The sequence below is a fragment of the Hyla sarda genome, chromosome 2, assembly GCF_029499605.1.
Source record: "Hyla sarda isolate aHylSar1 chromosome 2, aHylSar1.hap1, whole genome shotgun sequence".
NCBI classification, from domain to species: Eukaryota; Metazoa; Chordata; class Amphibia; order Anura; family Hylidae; genus Hyla; species Hyla sarda.
This window is the reverse complement of record NC_079190.1, coordinates 30302741-30321469: the sequence shown is the minus strand read 5'-3', so window position 1 is coordinate 30321469 and position 18729 is coordinate 30302741. Positions and strand designations below refer to the sequence as shown.

At 43.0% G+C, this 18729-nt stretch overlaps 1 long non-coding RNA gene across 1 annotated transcript; it reads left to right on the top strand.

Moving 5' to 3' along the window:
• Positions 1 to 8170: 8170 nt before the first annotated feature.
• LOC130357598 (uncharacterized) lies at positions 8171 to 9220 on the top strand. Its single transcript, XR_008889188.1, has 4 exons — positions 8171 to 8212; positions 8305 to 8367; positions 8819 to 8981; positions 9055 to 9220. It is a non-coding gene; the product is annotated as an uncharacterized LOC130357598 (long non-coding RNA).
• The last annotated feature ends 9509 nt before the right edge of the window (positions 9221 to 18729 follow it).

The following is an 18729-nucleotide window of genomic DNA, read 5'->3' as shown; positions in this document are numbered from 1 at the left end:
CATCCACGAACCGTAGATAACATCGAATATGCTTTAAAAATTTGTTTTGTGTGGAGAATACAAATCTGTCCTCAAAATGGGCCAGGAACAAGTTAGCGAATGTACACGCTACTGGCGTGCCCATTGCTACTCCCCGTTTTTGTGCGAACCATTGCTCGCCAAACTTAAATACATTATTCCCTAGAACAAATGTAAGTGCTTCACAGACAAAGTTGATGTACCTATCACTCTTGTCTGTATTTTCCAAGACTTTTCGGATGCACTCGATTCCATCCCCCTGCGGTATACGAGTATAAAGGGACTCCACATCTATGGAGGTTAACAGGAGTCCCTCTCGCCAGGGGATGTCACCCAGTGCTGCCAAAAAGTCATTGGTGTCTTTTACCAAAGAAGGCACATCTTTTAATAAGGGGCGTAGCAACCAGTCCAAATATTTGGACAAAGACTCCGTTAGAGAGCCCACCCCGGAGACTATAGGTCTCCCGGGTGGGCTCTCCAGGGTCTTATGAATTTTGGGCAAGAAATACCAGTTCGGATCTTTTACTTCGTCAGGAAATAACCGCTCTGCCAGTTTTTCAGAAAGTATACCAGATTCCACTTGTTTTCGCAAAAAAGACTGTAGTTTGGACTTGAGATGGGGAGTTGGATCATTTTTTAGTTTCTGATAAGTATCAGTATCTCCTAATTGTCGAGTTGCCTCCTGTATGTAGTAAGATCTTGGCATCACCACTACATTACCCCCTTTATCGGCTTTTTTTATTATTAAATTGCCTTGCGTTTTTAACCATTGAAGAGCTTTACGCTCCTCTATTGTCAAATTGGGGGATGCCTGTGGGTATATCAAGGCCCTTACATCAGCGAGGACTCGTTCCTGAAATTGATCCAAACTAGTACCTGGTATCAAAGGGGGGCAAAATTTCGATTTATTGCCACCTCTAAAATCCTGATATTCAAATTCCATTGCATCTGAGCAGCTTACATCTAACAATTCTAGCAAGGTATCTACACACTCCCTATCTGTATCTGACAGTTTACCGGGCATGCTAAAACCTAGTGGTCCTACAACAACAGGGATTTCCCCTTCCTTCCTAATCTGGCTAGTTGGTTGTGCATTAACCTGTTGGGAAAAGAATTTTTTTAGATTGAGTTTCCTGACACATTTGAATAAATCGATTTCGAAGTCTTCAAAATGGAATTGCTCACTGACACAATAATTTAGACCCTTGGACAAAAGAGAAATTACAGAGGGATCTAAATTAACATCTGACAGATTAATTACTGCTGGTGCGTCTTTATTACTGTTACTATCGGAAGAAAACATAGGTGGGTCTATTGTAAAGTCTTTGTCATTATTTAATTTTTCCATGACACCCTCTTCCGTTTTTGTTTTGTTTTGGATTTTACTACTTCTTCCGCCCCTTCTTGTTCTTTTTTTCTTTGTGAATACGACAGTCCTTCCCCGTTTTTTGGAGACTTAATATTCAGATTCCCTATGGATAGGTCAGACTCATCTGTGGTACTTGAATCTGACTCAGTTGTCCATGAGTCAGGAAATTTTTTATTTAATTTCTTTTTGATCGTGTTTTTCCCATTTTTCTTTTTTTGGGTTTTTCCTTTTTTAATAAAGATGTTATTAGACTCATAGTCCTCCCGATCCCGTAGGAACTTGTCCCGTTTAATTTCTTTAATGGTCTTCTGTAAGATGATCAACTTTTTCTCAGTTTTTTTGGAAAAGTCCTCATAAGCCGCAGTGGATAAGCGAGTTTGTAGTTCCGCCTTTAATCGAGTCAGTTCAGCCGTCACGGATGCGTACTCCTCTGTATTACGTTCCAGAATGAGAAGTAACATATTCATTGAGTACATTTTATGGAGTTCATCCCATCTAGTCATAAATGCAGCATCATCTGTGAATTGGGATGCTTCTTTATAGCCTCTTATACCACGTGGTACACGCCCGCTTTCGCGGTACGAATTTAAGGAGTTGAGAGTCCAGAATAAACGTGTCTCCTTTTCGGAGAGAACTGTGATCTTAAATTCAAGAGTTTTCGTACTCAAGAATTGGCATGGGTCTCTTTCATTGCACTGTTGAAAGAACGCACTGGCGTCCTGCCGCCCTGCTCCTAGGGAGTTCCCCGCCGACTCGGGCTCCTGCGATCTTGTAATAGCAAGAGTAATACTGAAAAAACTAGTGAAAAGTTCTGTTTTTCATTCAAATATAGCCCCTTGTCTGATGTAATTAGAAGTTCGATCCAAAAAAATTGGAGCTTGATCGGAAGAGACCCACAGCTAGGAGCTGTCAGACTACAAAGACCTCTAGTGACGTTCAAAAGAACGAAGAATTTAAAAGATGAATTGGCCAGCAGTAAGTTTAAAGAAGTGAGTTCTGAAAACTGGTTAAAGAAAATGTCAGTGAAAGGTAATTTCCAATGCAAGAGATGTAAATGGTGTCCTCAGTTCTCTTCTGGCAAAAATGTGACAGTGGGCGGGGTAACCAAAGAGATAACCGAGTACATATGTTGCAGAACCAGTTATGTGGTGTACGCAATCATATGTACGTGCGGTAAGTTCTATATTGGGAGTACCATACGTGCCATGAACACTCGGTTCAGAGAGCACGTCTGGTCTGTAGGGTCAGGTAAAGGGTCCCCGCGCCTGATCGAGCACGTTAAAAAAGACCATGATGGTAACACAAGCGTATTAAAATTTACAGGGATCAAACGGTTAACCCCGCGAAAAGGAGTGAATATTGTTAAAGAGTTACGTGAAGTAGAGGCCCGTTGGATCTTAAAAACTCGGGCACAGGATAATGTAGGTCTCAATGATAGAATAGACTTGGGCACTTTCTTGTAACTGATTGTTGGTTTTAAATGTAGTTTTTTGTAACTGGTTTTAAACTGATGCTTGTTGTAATCCCTCCCACCTCTGACGTCGCCTGCTGTAGGTGTTCATATACAGGTGAGGGAAGCGGTGAGAGGGAGGGTCCGTTGAAGTGCGCAAGCGTGAAACAATTGTAACCCAGCAAGCGAACGCACTGGCGTCCCGGTCCGGCCGGATCTGATGCCGCCCATGTGAATGCACCTTCTTACGCAATAAAGCAATCTATGAAGTAACCAAACTGGTGAGTGCCACTACGCTTTTTTTCTTTACCTGCATCATTTCGGACAGTCTGCATTTCCAAGTAGTTGAGCACCTCCATACGCAGTCCCCCTTGCGAATCACTGTGACCACTGAGACCATTTTCATATGGAATTCATATAGCTACATTCCATCTCTAAAGCAACTAGAGAGTAGCGGAGATACCTGTCAATCAACCTACTATCTCTACGCGCGCCTCGCTACCACGAGGACGCTACCAGCATTGCCACTTACCTGCTGTCGGCGGTGCTGCGGATTCACCATCTGGGGATTCACCATCTGGCGATCACCGCCACCTTCTGCTGTCCGGACGTGAGAGCTGAGAGACCGCTGTCTTGACGCCACTTGCAGGCGCTGTAGGTCCGCGACCCGGCATCCGCCGCCACTGATGCGTATGCAATATACTGTGAGGACTGCATCTTAGAAGGGATCGCAGAGGTGATCGCAACCGACCATACCCGGGAGTGGTGAGATACAAAATTACCTGTCATAACTGCCAGTATCGCTTGCATAGTTGACAAACATCATAGACTTTATTTGCTGCAGCAGTATAAATCTGTACAACTTGTCACAAATTGACTGCGCGAGAGATTTGAACTCAAATTATGTGTTGAAACGAAATATTTATGCTGGCCAGCATTTTCTATATCCTTATTAAGGACAGAAGGAACTTATTAAAAATTACTACTGCCGGCTGACAGTCTCACATATGGTTGCTACGGGTTACAGCCATTAAGTTGCTATTTTATAGTATTGCGCCAATCGAAAAAGAAAAAAAACGAGCGCATCATTTAGAGGAATATATCTACCTTCCTACAGTGGTCACATTTTTAATATTTTATTATTTACTATACCATTTTATTGTTATACTTGTTGGAGTGGTGCCATCACAAGGGCCCTGTGGTACACCGATCTCCACTAGTTTTTTACCTATATAATAAACAATTATTTATCAAATTATATTCTATGGCCATTTGTTCAAGACCTTGAGCCCCAATTTACCTTTTATTTACATTTAATTGTCAAATCTGTTTAACTTTCTGGCACAAGTTGATAAAAAAAAAAAAAAAAATTATCCACCGGAGTACCCCTTTAAATGAAAATGAGTTCACATTTTTATATATATATGTACAGTGGTCCCTTAACATATGATGGTAATTGGTTCCGGGAGGACCATTGTATGTTGAAACCATCATATATTGAGTACATTTGTCTATTGAAAACTGGTAATTGGTTACTGAGTAGTGATCTGAAGTTTTTATCGGCCAGCATGGAAGCAGAGGTAAGCCCTCCGGCTACCTCCTCAGAGAATTGCCCCACGCAATCGCGCTGCGGGGGGGGGGGGGGGGGACGATCCACCCCACTGGACCACCAGGGAGCGTTCAAAGCTTCCTTTAGACGCCGCTGTCAGCTTTGACAGAGGCGATCTAAAGAGTTAATAGCCTCCCGCGGCTATCGCCGCATGTCGTCTATTAATGCCTGCCCCTAGCTACAGGAATCAGCTGGAGGCCGGCCGGTATGGCGCGGGCTACAGTGGTGAGCCCCTGCCATACCCCGTTAATGACACATGGACGTGTATACATGTCCATGGTTGTTAACAGATTTGGGGGTTAATGTGCATGGTTGTTAATGCGCCGGGGAGAGGACTCTCCAGTCGGCCCGCAGCAGACAGTCACTACGCGGCAATGTCATGTGACGATGTAACGTCACATGACATACCTGCGAGATTTGAAGCTCCGCTCCTCCGCGATTGAAACAGCCTGGCTCGACGGCCCGGCAGCAGCTGAAGGAACCAGCCCGACAAAAAGTATCGTATCTCGATACTGCTTTCAAGATACAATGGCCTCTGAGAGGCAATCATATGTTGAAAATAACGTATGTCGAGGCCATCGTATCTATAGATAAATATATATACCGTATTTATCAGCGTATAACACACACTTTTTAGGCTACATTTTTTTGCCTAAAGTCTATGTGCGTGTTATACGCCGATACACCCCCAGGAAAGGCAAGGGGAGAGAGGCCGTCGCTGCCCGCTTCTCTCCCCCTGCCTTTCCTGGGGTCTAGAGCCCTGCTGCCGCCGCTTCTCTCCCGCTGGCTATCGGCACCGCTGCCCGTTCTGTCCCCCTGACTATCGGTGCCGGCGCCCCATTGCCGGCGCCGATAGCCAGGGGGAGAGAAGCGGCGCCGACAGCCAGGGGGAGAGAAGGGGCAGCGGCACCCATTGCCGGCGCCACTGCCACGTTGCCTCCCCCCATCCCCGGTGGCATAATTACCTGTTGCCGGGGTCGGGTCCGCGCTGCTTCAGGCCTCCGGCATGTGTCCCCTGCGTCGTTGCTATGCATGCGCCGTGCAGTGCATAGCAACGACGCAGGGGACGCACGCCAGAGGCCTGAAGCAGCGCGGACCCGACCCCTGCAACAAGTAATTATGCCACCAGGGATGGGGGGCGGCAACGGGGCAGCGGCGCCGGCAATGGGTGCCGCTGCCCCTTCTCTCCCCCTGGCTGTCGGCGCCGTTTCTCTCCCCCTGGCTATCGGCGCCGGGACCGATAGTCAGGGGGACAGAACGGGCAGCAGCGCCGATAGCCAGCGGGAGAGAAGGGCCGGCAGCAGGGCTCTAGACCCCAGGAAAGGCAGGGGGAGAGAAGCGGGCAGTGACGGCCTCTCTCCCGCTGCCTTTCCTGGGGGTGTATCGGGGTATAAACGCGCACACACGCACCCTCATTTTACCATGGATATTCGGGTAAAAAAAAAATTTTTTAACCCAAATATCCTTGGTTAAAATGAGGGTGCGTGTTATAGGCCGGTGTGTGGTATACCCCGATAAATGCTTGGGCTATGTATATAAGGCTGCATTCACATCACGATTTCTCCATCCGACCTGAGTACACGATTTTTATAACTTAAAATCGTGTGAAATCGTATATAAAGTCGGATCCATTGACCTCCATAAAAAAATCGGATCCATTACACACATCCGATTTGATCCGCATCCGATTTCACACGATTTTTGTTCAGGTCTGAAATCGGGGGTTGACCACGATCTCAGACCTGAACAAAAATCGTGTGAAATCGGATGCGGATCAAATCGGATGTGTGTAATGGATCCGATTTTTTTATGGAGGTCAATGGATCCGACTTTATATACGATTTCATACGATTTTTAAATTATAGAAATCGTGTACTCAGGTCGGATGGAGAAATTGGAGAAATCGTGATGTGAATGCAGCCTAAGAATTTCAGCACTCACGGTTAGAAGATTCACCTTTTTTAGTTTATTAGAAAGTATTCTGAGTTTCTCCAGTTTAAAGCATTTACAGATTTTATGTCAGCAAACATCCAATCTAGCAGAGGTCTTGACACACTTGTTGTGAGCCATCAGGGTCTGAGGCGACATTTCGGGGGACCCCTTGACGATGAGTAAGGTGGCGGTCCCCCGAAACGTTGCGTCAGACCCTGATGGACTCTGCAAGATTGTATATTTTCCGACATAACATCTGTAAACTGCGGAAACTCAGAATACTTTTGAATAAAAGAAAATAAATGACCGTGAGTGCTGGAATTCTTTTATATATAGCCCAAGCCTATATCTGTAGGATTCTACGGTGGACTTTGTGAATATCCACACCTAGGCATTAACAAGTATCTACACACACTTTTATATTTTGAATTATTTTTTTAAATAAAAAATGTATATATTTAATATATAGATATAGATAGATATATATCTATAACTATAAATAATTTAAAGATAATATACAGTGATCCCTCAACTTACAATGGCCTCAACATACAATAGATTCAACATACAATGGTCTTTTCTGGACCATTGTAACTTGAAACCAGACTCAACATGCAATGCTATGGACAGTCCAGATCTGCGAAACGTGTCAATGGCCGGAAGAACCGACCAATCAGAATGGGCATTTCACCGGTAAAACCCCTGTATTCCTAAAGTGTATGCGCTAACTGGTGTCTGGTAGCGCCCCCTACAGTACAGGGAGGTATTACATGTTCTGTACTCTTTACCTGTGCCAGGGTTAGCTGCTCCTTTGGACACCAGGTGAGGGCGGCTCCATGTTACTTTTTTAGGACACTGTGTACTGTACAGGACCCTGAAGAAGCTCCTGTCTTCTACATAGACCAACAATGAGGGTGCCTCCAGCTGTTGCAAAACTACAACTCCTAGCATGCCCGGACAGCCGAAGGCTGTCCGGGCATGCTGGGAGTTGTAGTTTTGGAACAGCTGGAGGCAGCCTGGATGGAAAACACTTAAATAGACCGTGATTTACAGCTCCCAGAAGATCTTTCTTACTTTTATATGTAAGGATTTGCTTTATCTCTATTAGTTATCTACTTATTTTTCTTTAATCCTCACTTTTTCCTATTTTTGGATGACATTTTGGTGGCTTCAGAACCAATTACCAGGTTTCCATAGAGTTATGGTCTCAACATACAATGGTTTCAACATACAATAGTCGTCCTGGAACCAATTAATATTGTACTTGAGGGACCACTGTATATAATTTTTTTTTTTTAACCAACAGCACATAGTGGAATTATCCTCACTATCCTCCTCTGAGGAAGAATCAGAAAAATCTAAAAAAAAATCAAGTTCACAAAGGGTGAGTATTTAGGAAACAGACCATGTTTCTCAACCAGGGTGCCTCCAGTTGTTGCAAAACTACAACTCCCAGCATGCCCACACAGATGAAGGGAATGTTAGTAGTTGCAGTTTTGCAACAACTGGAGGAGAACAGTTTGTGGACCACTGTGCCCTTCCAGCTGTTGCAAGACTGCAACTCTCAGCATGCCCAGACAGTCCAGGCATGCTGGGAGTTGTAGTTCTGTAATATCTTGCCCGTCAGATGTTGCCGATCTACAAATAAAAGCACGCCTGGACAGTATCGGCATGCTTTGAATTGTAGTTTTGCAACATCTGGAGTGTGAATCACCATCTTTTTTTTTTTCTATTTTCTTTTTGGCTTTTACAGTCTGAAGATGAGGAATCCGAAGAGGAAAGGGTCCCTCATGTATCGGCCCCCCAGGATAGGCTCACCAAAGAGCCTGAACCAGTATGTTTTGTACAATTTTATATTGCAGTATCTTCTACATTTAGTTATACCATAATTTAAATTATTATTATTATTATTATTTTTTTAAATAGTGTCCCGCGACAAAGCAAACCAGAGGAAGAGGCCTCAGGATTCATAGCAGAGGACGTGGTCATGTGAGTATTTGATAAATCAATATACTTGTTTTAATTGTACTTTGAAAGTCTGTTGCCCATAGCAACTATTCACATTGTTTTTTTTTAAAGCTTTTGAACCAATGTGATTGCTTGCATGGTCAACTTGAATACACTATTTTTTGCAAAACTAATAGCAGTATCTTTATATTTTCAGGTTGGCGCTAGGCCCGGTCGGGCGAATATTGAATTGGGGCAGGACGAGCCTCATGTCCTAATCGACGATAACCTACTAATTTCTATGATCGAGGCTCGTCCTGCTCTTTGGGATTCGTCCGACCCGAACCGCGCCAACAGTCCAAGGCTCTTTGGCTGGAGATCTACAGTGCAATCTGTAAAACCTGGGAGGACCTGTCATCCCATGAAAGATGGCTTGTCCAAAAAAAAAAAAAAAAGTTTTTGTTTTTATTATAGAAATATTTTTTCCTTCTAGGTGAGCAGATTAAACATCACTGGCAATCCATCAGGGACCAGCACATGAGGGACCTTAGGGAGGAGGCTGAGAGGCCCAGCGGATCTGGGGCCCCCAGCAAAACTCCCTATGTACACCACCCGCTTCTTCTTGGATTCCTCCAGAAGTGCCATGAACTGCGGAAGTATATATATTTTTTTTTTTATTTATTTTTTTTTTACAATTTATCTTTAATTAATTCATCTTTTTTCTTTCAGAACACATTCCAGTGTGAAGAGAGCACCACAGACCCTGGCAGTGGCAACCCCTGCTGACAATACCCCCCTGGTCCAGTCCCCGCCCCCGACACTGCTGATCAAGGGCAAGAGCCTTCTCCCCTACCAGCTTCCTCATCGTCCAGACCAAATCGCCAGAGGATCGAAGCATCCTTTGGGGATTTGGTAGGCCGTTGAGGCCTGGTAGGAGACAGCATGTGGTCCTTCAAGATGTCATGAAGCTTACTAAGGATAGCTTTATGAGATTGAATGATAAAGTAGAAGCCTTGAGGGAGGAGTTTTGCCGGTCACGGCAGGCGGGGGCAGGGCCGTCAACTGGTCCCCCTTCAGACTGTCTACTCTATCTCCAGAGCTTGGCTCCCATGATGGAGAAACTGACCCTTGAGAAGCAGTGTCAGTTCCGCAAGGAGTCATTTGATCTTCTGACTAGACTCTGCTGCCCCCTCCCACAACCCCCCCTCCATAAACCACTCCCACTCCCCCCCCCTCTTCACTCCCCTAGCTTGTCCATGTCCCCTGTCCATAGTTCTATCCGTTACCGTCACTGCTCCCGTTCGCCACACTATTTCGGTCAACTGTCCAATCCCCCTTCCCACTCCACTCCCTATCCACAGTCCCTGTCCCACACCCTGCCCCACTCCCTTGGACATTCCCAGCATTTTCAACATTCCACACCTACACCTAGTATGATTCAAATGCTGTCCCAGGGAGAACATTATGCCCAATCCACACCTTCCTTCACACCTCCCAGATTCCCTCTGCCCCCTAATATTCCCACCCCTTCAACACCTTTCCTTCAATATTCTCATTCACAGTCCCTTTCATACTCCCTGAATACCTCTATTCCCAGATTCTATTCAGAAAGCAGAGTAGACTCCTTGCGGCCCCCGGAGGACCCCAGCTCCCAAGACCCTTACCAAGTCCCCCACCAGTCCACCTTCTTGGATTTATATATAGGGCAAAAGCCCTTTTATTTGAAAAAAAAAATGTTTCAAATGCACTTTATGTGAAAAAAATAAAAAGTTAGGGCAAAGGCCCTTTTTTTGGAAAAAAGATCAACAATGGAAAATGTAAATAGTTATTTTTATTTAAAAAAAATTTCTACTCTGAATTAAAAATGTTCTCACTTTATATAATGACTTTGTATTTATTTTACACCCACTAGGGTTTGCTTTCAGGATACTAGAGGTAACTTCAACCAGTGTTTTATTCAGTTTATTTGGGGAGGGAGATACCACGCTACTATCCTGAAAGCAAATATTACATAAAAATAAAAAACTTTGCTAGCAAGATAGGGGAGGTGATAGATTGTATGCCCCAGTGTCTAATTCACACTGAGGCATACAATCTACCCCCTCCCATATCCTACAAGCTATGTGGACACACACCAGGCAAAATACATCAAAGGTTTCCAAACAAAAGTGAATAAAAAAAAATAAAAAAGAGTTCAGTACATATGATCCTGCCAAGACACACTGCCAGCTTCTGTCAAGAAATACCGTCCAAAATCATTTCAGAGACGCATGACAGCCTGGGTTGATCTTCTTGATGATTGCTGTAGTCCAGGCAGAGCTGCTTCCACTTCTTCCAGATCACTGGGTTGAGGCGCCTTGCTTAGGACAAAGTTGTGGAGAACAACAGCTGCCTTAACAACCTGGTCAACCACGTCCGGATGCAGTTATATTGGTCGTGTGAAGATTCGCCATTTTGCCAAAAGCACACTCCACATAGCGTCTTGCACGTGACAGTCTGTAGTTGAAGATCTGCTGGCGGTCATCAAGTCCTCGGCTGGAGTAAGGCTTCAGCAAGTTGGCACACATCTGGATGGCCTCGTCCCCAACAAAAACAAAGGGCATTGGAGGTCTATCAGTCCCAGGAAAGGCCCTTGCTTCAGGAAGTCCCATCTCGCCAGAGTAGATCCTCCTCCCCATGGCAGATGTCTTGAACACACTGGAGTCGTTGGTTCTTCCATATGACCCGATGTCCACAGCGATGAATCTGTACTGCGCATCTGCAATGGCCATAAGTATGATGGAGAAGAACTTCTTGTAGTTGTAGTACTCCGATCCCGTGTGCGTCGGCTTCTGGATCCTGATGTGCTTCCCGTCAATTGCTCCAGCACAGTTTGGAAACTGTGTAACTTCCTGGAACTTCTCTGCGATGCCAAGACAATGTTCTGCTGTAGTTTGTAGGAGACAGTCTGCTAGAAGGCAATCCCACAGGGCTTCACAGGTGTTCCGGACAATCCCAGAGATGGTGGAAATTCCCAGGCGAAACTGGAAGTGGAGCGATGAGAAACTTTCACCGGATGCCAGGAACCTGAGGGGGAAAAAAAGTGTTTTAGTATTTAGCAAAAGACATTGGATAAACAATGCAAGAATAATAATTTGACTTTTTACTATTCACATATCCTGCAAGCAAAGTGTACCACCAACAATATATACACAAACACCTTGCTAGCAGGATAGAGAAGGTGATAGAACGTTCGCCCCAGTGCGACTGACACTGGCGGGTACAAGCTACCACCTCTCATATCCTGCAAGCAAAGTGTACCACCAACAATATATACACAAACACCTTGCTAGCAGGATAGAGAAGGTGATAGAATGCCTTTGGCTGTCTGGGCATGCCGGGAGTTGCAGTTTGGCCTTCCTAGTCGTTGCCACAGTAAAGATCGTTTTACTTTCACTATGTCTTTTATTTTGCAGGGCAACCAATTGGAGGATTATGAGTGAGTGAGCGACGCTCTGCTGGCATAATAAAACTAAGAAAGGCCAGATATTTATGACTGCTCGTCCACTTGCATGTCTCTTTTTCTTAGGCCCCTTTCACACTACAAAATTCTCCGTTTTTAAACATACGTATGAAGTTCCGTCTGAAAACCAGCTGAAAACGGCAGTAACAAAATCCAATACGTCCGTTAGAAAATCCCATTATAGTCTATGGGATTTTCTAATATCTGTTTTAATCCGTGATAGTCCGTTATTGATAACAGACGTTATTTTGTGACGGAAGATAGTAACGGAAGAAATAGTGCATGCACTATCTCTTCCGTTACTATCTTCCATCACAAAATAACGTCCGTTATCAATAACGGACTATAACGGATTAAAACGGATATTAGAAAATCCTATAGACTATAATGGGATTTTCTAACGGACGTATAGGATTTTGTTACTGCCGTTTTCAGCTGGTTTTCAGATGGAACTTCATACGGATGTTTAAAAACAGAGAATTTTGTAGTGTGAAAGAGGCCTTATAGGACAGACCTCCTTTGGTGCTGGACTTCATGGGAAACATCCATACGGTTTCATTTAATTTTATGCTTATCTAAGTACCTGATTAAGAGTTTACCACATGATACTATATAACTCAGTGATGTGTTGTGATCTCTTGATATAGTCTGTCCAGCTGATACTGAATCCTGACAGTCTTTAATTAACTCCTATGTTAGTACTCCCCTGATGACGTCACTGAATAAGGCGATAGAAACGCGTTGGGTGAATCAGTCACCATCATTGGATGACTGAGGGAGAAATGATTGTCGAGTGACCTCATGTTGATGGTCATATCACGTTTGGATATGCTTTCACAATAATACAGCACTCCCTACTTATAGTTATTGTTATTTTTTAACAGTGACCATTTCTGTTTAATAACTACCAGAGAACAAGCACAAAACTAAACTATTGTATTGCATTTTAACCCCTTAAGGACACAGCCCATTTTGGCCTTAAGGACCAGAGCGTTTTTTGCAATTCTGACCACTGTCACTTTAAACATTAATAACTCTGGAATGCTTTTAGTTATCATTCTGATTCCGAGACTGTTTTTTTATGACATATTCTACTTTAACATAGTAGTAAAATTTTGTGGTAACTTGCATCCTTTCTTGGTGAAAAATCCCAAAATTTCATGAAAAAAACAGAAAATTTAGCATTTTTCAAACTTTGAAGCTCTCTGCTTGTAAGTAAAAGGGATATTCCAAATATATTTTTTATTATTCACATATACAATATGTCTACTTTATGTTTGCATCATAAAATTAACGTGTTTTTACTTTTGGAAGACACCAGAGGGCTTCAAAGTTCAGCAGCAACTTTCCAATTTTTCACAAAATTTTCAAACTTGCTATTTTTCAGGGACCAATTCAGTTTTGAAGTGGATTTGAAGGGTCTTCATATTAGAAATACCCCATAAATGACCCCATTATAAAAACTGCACCCCCCAAAGTATTCCAAATGACATTCAGTCAGTGTTTTAACCCTTTAGGTGTTTCACAGGAATAGCAACAAAGTGAAGGAGAAAATTCAAAATCTTCATTTTTTACACTTGCATGTTCTTTTAGACCCAATTTTTGAATTTTTACAAGGGGTAAAAGGAGAACATTTTTACTTGTATTTGTAGTCCAATTTCTTTAGAGTAAGCACATACCTCTTATGTCTATGTAAAGTGTTCGGCGGGCACAGTAGAGGGCTCAGAAGGGAAGGAGCAACAAGGGGATTTTGGAGAGAACATTTTTCTGAAATGGTTTTCGGGGGCATGTCACCTTTAGGAGGCCCTAAAGGTACCAGAAAAGCAAAAAAAAAAACACATGGCATACCATTTTGGAAACTATACCCCTTGAGGAACGTAACAAGGAATTAAGTGAGCCTTAATACCCCACATGTGTTTCACGACTTTTGCAAATGTAAAACAAATTATTATTTTTTTACCTAAAATGCTTATTTTACCAAAAATTTTACATTTTTACAAAGGGTTAAAGCAGAAATTACCCCCCAAAATTTGAAGCCCAATTTCTTACGATTCAGAAAACACCCCATATGGGGGTGAAAAGTGCTCTGCTGGTGCACTACAGGTCTCAGAAGAGGAGTAGTCCCATTTGGCTTTTTGGAAGCAAATTTTGTTCTGGGGGCATGCCGCATTTAGGAAGCTCCTATGGTGCCAGGACAGCAAAAAAAAAAAACACATGGCATACCATTTTGGAAACTAGACCCCTTGGGGAACGTAACAAGGGGTAAAGTGAACCTTAATACCCCACAGGGGTTTCACGACATTGGCATATGTAAAAAAAATAAAATAATTTTTACCTAAAATGCTTGGTTTCTCAAAAATTTTACACTTTTACAAAGGGTTAAAGCAGAAATTACCCCCCAAAATTTGAAGCCAAATTTCTCCCGATTCAGAAAACACCCCACATGGGGGTGAAAAGTGCTCTGCTGGCGCACTACAGGTCTCAGAAGAGGAGTAGTCCCATTTGGCTTTTTGGAAGCAAATTTTGCTCTGGGGGCATGCCGCATTTAGGAAAGCCCCTATGGTGCCAGGACAGCAAAAAAAAAACACATGGCATACCATTTTGGAAACTAGACCCCTTGGGGAACGTAGCAAGGGGTAAAGTGAACCTTAATACCAGACAGGGGTTTCACGACTTTGGCATATGTAGAAATTTTTTTTTTTACCTAAAATGCTTGGTTTCTCAAAAATTTTACATTTTTACAAAGGGTTAAAGCAGAAATTACCCCCCCAAATTTTAAGCCCAATTTCTCCCGATTCAGAAAACACCCCGTATGGGGGTGAAAAGTGCTCTGCTGGCGCACTACAGGTCTCAGAAAAGAAGGAGTCACATTTTGGCTTTTTGGAAGGAAATTTTGCTTTGGGGGCATGCCGCATTTAGGAAGCCCCTATGGTGCCAGGACAGCAAAAAAAAAACCACATGGCATTATATTTTGGAAACTAGACCCCTTGGGGAACATAGCAAGGGGTAAATTGGACCTTAATACCCCACAGGGGTTTCACGACTTTGGCATATGTAAAAAAAAAAAATAATAATTTTTACCTAAAATGCTTGGTTTCTCAAAAATTTAACATTTTTACAAAGGGCTAAAGCAGAAATTACCCCCCCCCCCCCCCAATTTGAAGCCCAATTTCTCCTGATTCAGAAAACACCCCATATGGGGGTGAAAAGTGCTCTGCTGGCGCATTACAGGTCTCAGAAGAGGAGTAGTCCCATTTGGCTTTTTGGAAGCAAATTTTGCTCTGGGGGCATGCCGCATTTAGGAAGCCGCTATGGTGCCAGGACAGCAAAAAAAAAACACATGGCATACCATTTTGGAAACTAGACCCCTTGGGGAACGTAACAAGGGGTAAAGTGAACCTTAATACCCCACAGGGGTTTCACGACTTTTGCATATGTAAAAAAAAAAATTTCCCTAAAATGCTTGGTTTCCCAAAAATTTTACATTTTTACAAAGGGTTAAAGCAGAAATTACCCCCCAAAATTTTAAGCCCAATTTCTCCCGATTCAGAAAACACCCCATATGGGTGTGAAAAGTGCTCTGCTGGCGCACTAAAGGTCTCAGAAAAGAAGGAGTCACATTTTGGCTTTTTGGAAGCAAATTTTGCTCTGGGAGCATGTCGCATTTAGGAAGCCCCCATGGTGCCTGAACAGTGGGAACCCCCAACATGGCACTCAATTTTGGAAAATACACCCCATATTTTGGGGTGTAGCAATTTTTTTGACTCTTCAGGTGTTTGAGGAAAGTCTGTAGAACTCAGCAGTGAAAATGAAATTTCTAATTTGGAGGCATATTTTGCACTTTTAGCACTTATTTTTTTCACTTTCACATAAATATGAAACTAAACCTGCCAAGGTATTCATCTAGGGGTATAATGAGAATTATTTTTAGTTTTGTTAGGGGTATAGCAAGGTGGTCAAAATATAAAACCAAAGTATTCATCTAGGGGTGTAATGAGAATTCTTTTTAGTTTTGTTAGGGGTTTAGCAAGGTGGTAAAAATATAAAACTACACCGGGTAGTTAAAAGTATTGAACTAGCGGATGTGACGACTCGCTTTTGCAATGAGGTGCGGTTAGCAGTATAGAAGTACAGAGAGATAGCAATGGCTTTTCCTGATATCCAGATCAAAGCTCCTCACACAGCTTCTCCTGGCTGTGTCAGCTTTCAAAAGACAATCCCCCTCACCTGTTGAGGGAGCCTAGCTTTAAGACCAAGAAAAGTCTGCCTGGATTGTGGGGAATGACCCCCACCCTACACTTAGTCATTCCCAGTAAAGCCGTCCCATGTTGGCCTTCCAGCCACACTACAGACATAGTATCAGGCTGCAGCGTAGCACAGATACTGGAAGAATATTCGGCTTTACTTCACCAAGGCCAGGAACCTAGGGGACACATAGCGTCCATCAATCACCATCCCTTTTACCTTCTCACAGGGTATAATGAGAATGGTTTTTAGTTTTGTTAGGGGTATAGCAAGATGGTGAAAATGAAAAACTACATTGGCCAAAGTATTCATCTAGGGCTATAATGAGAATGTTTTTTTTAGTTTTGTTAGGGGTATAGCAAGATGGTGAAAATGTAAAACTACATCAGACAAAGTTCATCTAGTGGTATAATATGAATTTTTAGTTTTGTTAGGGATTTGCCAATTTGATTTATGTAAATAAAATGTAATGGAGAAAAAGGGGAAATTACTGAATTGCTCACTAATAAGTAATAATGTAATTGTAAAAATAATTAAAGGGGACAAATTCAGAAATCAAAAGACGTGTGATAAATTTTGAAACAGTCTTCGATGCACAGACCGGGCTTGTGGGGAAATGTCTCGCAGTGGTGTATGGTGAGTTTTCTAATGCCACGTTTGGAGCATACCCGGCACCTCTTCTGTAGCCTACTCCCCGATACTCTACAGGGAACTACCCCAGGAAAATGTTGCCCTGGTACTATTCTGTTCTCGGATCCTGTGGCACTGCTTCCCTCCCCTTCCTGATCCCCAAACAGAAAGGCCTTTATAACATTTTCCTGAAATTGCAGGAATGTTGCTGTATTTCCTGCATGTTTGTACAGAACAAATGCATTGTACAGGGCAATTTGGAGGAGGTGCAGTGCCAATTTCTTATACCAGGCCCGGGTTTTGCGAAGGGCAGAGTATGGCTGCAATACCCGATCAGACAGATCCACCCCTCCCATGAACTTGTTATAGTCCTGGATACACACAGGTTTTAGGGCTCTATCTGTGGTACCATGGACTTGGACAGGGGTGGATCTGTCTGGGTGTATGGTGGTTAGTACAAGTACATCACGCTTGTCCCTGTACTTGACAAGCATCATGTTGTCCTTGTACACAGCCTTGCTTTCCCCCTCTTCAATTTTTGCCATACAAAATTTTTGGGAAGATCTCTTTGGTTCGCCTAATGGTACCACAGGCATTAGTACCCTTGGCAAACAGGCATTGAAGTAGTGGGACACTAGTATAAAAATTGTCAAGGTATATGTTATATCCTTGATCTAACAGGGGGTGAACTAGATCCTATACAATTTTTTCCGTTGTTTTTAGTACGGGGGGGACACTCTGGGGGCTCTAATGTTGAGTCTTTTTCCTCATAGACCCTAAATTTGTGCGTGTAGCCTGTATCACTTTCGCACAATTTATAAAGTTTTACCCCATACCTGGGCCGTTTGTTAGGCAGGTATTGCCTGAAATGCAACCTTCCCTTGTAGTGCACAAGAGACTCGTCAACTGCAATTTCTTTTTCAGGGGTGTACACTTCTGCAAATTTTTGGTTTAAATAGTTGACAAGGGGACGAATTTTATATATGTGATCAAAATTTGGATCACTCTGGGGTGGGCAATTTTCATTATTAGCATAATGAAGGAATTTGCGGAGGACTTCAAACCGAGTCCTTGGCATGACTGCACGGTACAAGGGAGTATGGTAAATTATATTGTTGCTCCAATAGGATCGAATTGTGGGCTTTTTAATTATGCCCATATTTAGAGAAAGGGCAAAAAAAATTTTTAACTCCAGTGGATTGGTTGGCGTCCACTTGTCAGGCCTGGCATGATATGCCTGTGGATGGGCTGCAATAAACTGCTCGCCATATCTGTTGGTTTCTTCCACGATCAGGCTAATTAACTCTTCTGAAAAGAAGAGCTGAAAAAAATCAGCTTCTTTAAACCCTGTGGTGTTAACACGAATGCCTGCAGTGGCCACAAACTCAGGCAAATTGGGTATAAAGCCAGAAGCCGGAACCCACTCAGAGATGGTACTAGGACCTTTGTTAGTACTGGTACTAGGACCTGGCTCAGTACTATGCCTAGGACGGTGGCGGGGAGGTTCCTCTTCAGAATCGGTAGAGGATGAGGAAGAAGAAGAGGGCAAATAAAGCAACTCTTCCCCGCTGTCTGAACCTGAGGAAGATGCCAAGAAGGCATATGCCTCCTCACTGGTGTATGTGTGACGCCTTGACATTTTCAGAAGACACTTTTAGTTTAGATAAAAAAGTGGCAAACTGTCTCTGATGTACCAACACTAGTACTATATATTTTTTTGTATTTTTATTTTTATATGTTTTTTTTATTTTTTAACGGAAAAAAACAACAAGATGTAACTGCGGTGCAAACAACACTGTGGCGAACTGTCACCACTGTCCTGAACAGATCTCTTGAACTAAGCTGGCGGTGAGACCAGTATAGAAAAAAAATGGCAAGCTGTCACTACTATCACAAATCAGTGACGGACTAGGTAAACGTGTAAAAAGGTAGTATGGAGGTGTATAAGGTGGTGATGGAATGAAAGGGTGACAGACTTAGATTTCTTTACTGTAGCTTACAGCAGCTGGTGAATGAATGAATGAATG